Raw genomic sequence first — 4578 nt, forward strand, 5'->3', positions numbered from 1 at the left:
CCCAGACAGGAGTCACTCCCTGGATATGTGCAATGAACTCTTCAGAGTAAAAGTGCTTCCGAGTACAGTGCTTTGTAGTGGCTTTACATGAGACTGTACTATTATACTGTAGGAAAAACAGCTGAAAAAAATCCCCGAGCCTCCCACTGGTGCCGGGCAGGACCTAGCAGATCTGGGGTTCCCTGGCAACATGAAGAGGACCAGCAGAAACCCTTGGCAGGACAGAGGAGTGATGGATACCCACAGCGGCGTGGGGGAGTGACAGAGACCCCTCCATGGAGCAACGGAAACCCCCAGCGGAGCAATGGACACCCCCTAGCATCATGGAGGAGCAGTGGAGACCCCCCAGCAGCACGGAGCATCGGAGACCCCCAGCGGCACGGAGGAGTGGCAGAGACCCCCGGTGGAGGGACGGACACCCCCCGATGATGACTGCGAAGCTCAAGCTGAGCTGGGCCTCCTTACAAAAGTTAAAATACAAAATATGGATGACAACTGCATAGTGCAAAAGGATGCGAGTTTGCAGCTGGACCTTCTGAAAAGAAATAATGAGGCATCACTTCCAGCCTATCTTACTATATTTTCGAAGATTTTAAGCAGGCTCCTATGTGTCTGGTATGTGACAGCCAGAGGGGAGCCTGGAGGTGGGGGTGTTGTGGGCTGTTTGGGGCTCCCTGCCCTGCTGCCCGTCCCCGGGGTGTCTGCAGCCCAGCAGGCAGGACCTGGTGCTGGAGACAGCGCTGCGCCACAACCCCATCCACTGATGCTGCGTCCCGATTTGGGGTCGTGACCCGCAGTTTGGGAACCGCTGGATTAGATCCCTGTTGGCTCCATGGGGCATCCCAGGTCAAGCTGTGCCCATTGCGTTTCCCAGCCCCTCGGGTTTCATGGGGACCAACCACAGACAGTGTGTGTGGGAGACAGTCCCTTGCTCACCGTTCCTGTGGGAACAGAGATTTGGATACGCAGCAGTGGTTGGAGTTGGGCAAATGACGTTGGATGAAACAGCTTGACAAAAAAAATGTGGATTTGTGAAAATCAAAGCACTTTTGTGCGATCAAAGCACTTGTCTGGGATGATGTAGTCAGGGCTGGTCCTGCTTGGAGCAGGGGGTTGGACTATATGTGACCTCCTGAGGTCCCTTCCACCCTCATTTTCTACGATTCTGTGATCCACCCACTCTAATGAAATGTTTGGCAAGAAAAAGTGAAAACGTTGAATTTTGATACATTTCATTCATTCTTTTATATTATGCACTTTTATGTATGAAAAATATTGGTCTCTGTCTGGGCAAGTCTCTAGGCAGAGATGTGCAGGAGAGTCCCCAGGTGCCACAGAGTCATGGTGTGGGGTGGGCCAAGAAGCATTTCCATCTCTAATCCCAGGCCAAAACAGTTCCTTATTCAAGCCGTTATACTTAGTACAGTCTTCCTTATTTGAGCGGTTGTACTTAGTACAGTGGGCATGGGGGCTGTTAGTTGGCAGCCTGGCACGGCCAAACCGTGCTTTGGGCCGGGCAGGGCTATAGTCCTGGTTCTCTGGGACAGTCCCCCAAGTGGCGTTGACAGGAAATTTGGGGTGGCCCAAGAAGTATTTTGCCCCATAATCCCATCCTAATCTGACCTTCCTTTAGAGCTCTGTACTTGATACGGGATATTATTTTACATATTAATTAGGACATATGCGTAGCTAATGAAATACTCTCTGTTTAAGATGTGCAATTCATTAATAACAAGTTTTTATTGGGTATAGATTAACTTTGAAAAAGGAATCAGGAACCGGGAATAAGAAATAAGGAACTGGGAATAAGGAACCGTCTTCTGTCTCATCTCTTTGCAAGTAGTATAAACACAGAGAACAAATTTACTGCAGAACCAAAGGCAAAGAAGACAAAGGAAACACTAAATACAGTTTAAAACACTACCAGCTACAAGGCAAAGTTCACAGATTGCACCCTCTTGGGGTGGCTTCACCCATGTCCAGGCAGTCTGGGGCTTGGGGCTCACCCCAAAGGCAGTTACAGGGGACTGCACCCCGATACCTGCCCTTCAGCAATAAACTGCAGACGGGGCTTCACTGGGGAGTCTTTCGAGCTGCTCCTTGGGTTCGCTGGGCCGTGGGAAGCTGCTAAAGTGCATGGATTTCCAGCCATAATCCCAGCCCAAAAGCCAATTCCTTATTCAAACCCATATAGTTAGTACAGTGTCTGGGGGCTGTCAGATTAACTCTGGCTCTAGACAGCATAAATTCCCAGCCCCCATCCCAGCTCTGCTGGACAGACATTGCAAAAAGAAACGTCGCAGGAGAGGCCAGGCCCGTCTCGCTGGGCCTGAACTAGGCAGCAAATGCCGGCCAGGCCTACACTGCTCTGAGGCCTAAACCTAGAGCTGGGGTTCAGCCATGGGGTGGTGATGGCGAGAGGACTGCCTTGCTGTACTGACATCCTTTGCACGTGCCTCCAAACACCCTTGAGGGGGGCTCACCACTAGGGAGCTCTGCCAAGGATGAAGTGAGATGGGCAAGGAAGAGGCTGGGCATGCTGGACCAGCGAGAGAGCTGAGTTCTGGTCCTGGGTCTGCCACCGTCTTCCTGCGGGAATCCCCGGGCCAGGCATGTAAAGGTGTTTCAGCTCCTGGTTGTCACAGGAGTCCAGCAGCCCCAAACTGCCCCTGGATTGCTCCGTGCCTCAGTTTCCCCCTTTGCTAAGTGGACCCCATGGCCGGGTTGGCGAGGGGACACAGCACCGCGCCTCCGGGAGGTGCTTGATTTCTAGGGGAAGGTGGAGCTGGCTGCCGAGCTCATGTCACTGTGTGCTGGGTGCTGTGCAGCCCTAGGGGAAGGCGCTACTCCTGGCCGAGGTAGCTCCCCCTTTGCACTCTCATCCCTCTGGCTCTGGTGTGGATGCACTGTTGGTCTCGCCCCAAGTGACAGTATCAGCCAGTTGCAGCTCTGCTGGAATATGGCTTCTTTGCACAATGCAGCCATGTCTAATGGGCGTGTCATTCCCCGCCCTTGGACGGCTCTGCAGCAATATCGAGTGATGGCAAACAGCAGCTCTTGTTTCACACACAGCACAATTCAGATCCTTTTCTATGTGTATACATATATATATATATATATATATAAAATATATGTGTGTGTGTGTGTATATATATTTATTTATTTATTTCCCCCCCCATGTTCCAGGTCAGCCAAATCAGTTCCAAATAATATCACTTGAGCAGGTCAGAGGCCTTGGGATTTGGATGCCCCCAGATACTACAGGTGAACATCCTCCATCCCAGACTCCCAAGTCTGGGGGACTTCAGATACAGAGACTGGGCCTTGATCTAAAGCAGAGTCTCCATGAGATGCTTGCAGCAGAAGGGCCATGTCCTGTGGGTGAGCTGTTCAGATTCCCATCAGCCAGGGCCAAGCTGATACACCCTAACTGGTCCCTTACAAGGCTGGGCTCTTTAAGGAGCAGAAATAGCCTTCAACAAGTGCCTGGCAATGCACGGTCCCATTGACTAGGGGCAGCCACCCACTCCCAACCCATTAAGCGGCCTTCCTTCTCTCCGCAGAGGCAGCCGCCTCATCAGCTTTTCATTTAATCTTCCCTGTTTTAAACAGGAAGGGGGAAATTAGCTAAACCACAGCGAATTGCTGCAGCCTCCAAGGAGGGTGGGACGTTGGAGCCAGTTCAGAGAAGAGCTGGAGGAACGACTTGCAGCTTTGGGAACATGTCTCCTGGGGGGGGTTGGGGAACGTAGGGAGATTCAGCTCTCCGGCTTCTTGATGGGAAGGCTGAGCGGTGAGCTCGCCCCTGCTCTATGAACCCTGGCAAGGGACCAAGGCATATGAGCCCAGGGGGGCCCTGGCTTAGCAGGCTAAGTTGTACCCGTGCCAGCAGCCGGGAGCTGCAGCAAGTGGGATCAGGAAACGAGGAGCATGGATGTGCCGCTCCACAAGTCCAGGAGGGAGCAGCAGGCTGCAGCTCAGCCAGAAGTCAGTGGCCCCAAGGCAGGTCCGAGTCCCATGGCGTGTGCGATGCACGAGGCCCCGGGTGTGTAAGAACCCCCCTGTGCATATGCCAGACCCCTGCTCCCTGCCTTGCATAAATGCCATGGGTGCATGTGGCAGGAGCTCATGGGGGCCAGGACAGCAGCTTCAGTCCCTGTGAGCACCAACACTGCCAAAAGCAATCAGGACTCATGGTGGAGGTGATATTTTTTATTAGAACAACTAGATTTTTGGGGGGAAAAAAAGTCTTCAATTGCAAGCTTTCGGGCACAAACACCCTTCATGAGGCATAGGAGAAAAGATTGTAAAAGTTCTCCTGGGTAGACATGAAAGTTCATATTTCATAGGAGAGTTGAAGGTGTGGTAAAATCTCCTGTTTGCAACAACTCATTGTAGATGCAGATTAGGCTCTATACCTCTTACATATAGAGAAAAGTTGGAAGAGTCTGTTTACCTCAAAGTTGTTTGCCACCAACAGCGCCAGGCATTCGATACCCCCTAATCAAATGCATCTCTCGCCTGTAGCCTCCCCTGCTTGCCCAATCCTGCCCCCACCTGCCAGTCACCTCAGTCCCA

The sequence above is a fragment of the Alligator sinensis genome, unplaced genomic scaffold, assembly GCF_000455745.1.
Source record: "Alligator sinensis unplaced genomic scaffold, ASM45574v1 scaffold854_1, whole genome shotgun sequence".
Classification (NCBI taxonomy): domain Eukaryota; kingdom Metazoa; phylum Chordata; order Crocodylia; family Alligatoridae; genus Alligator; species Alligator sinensis.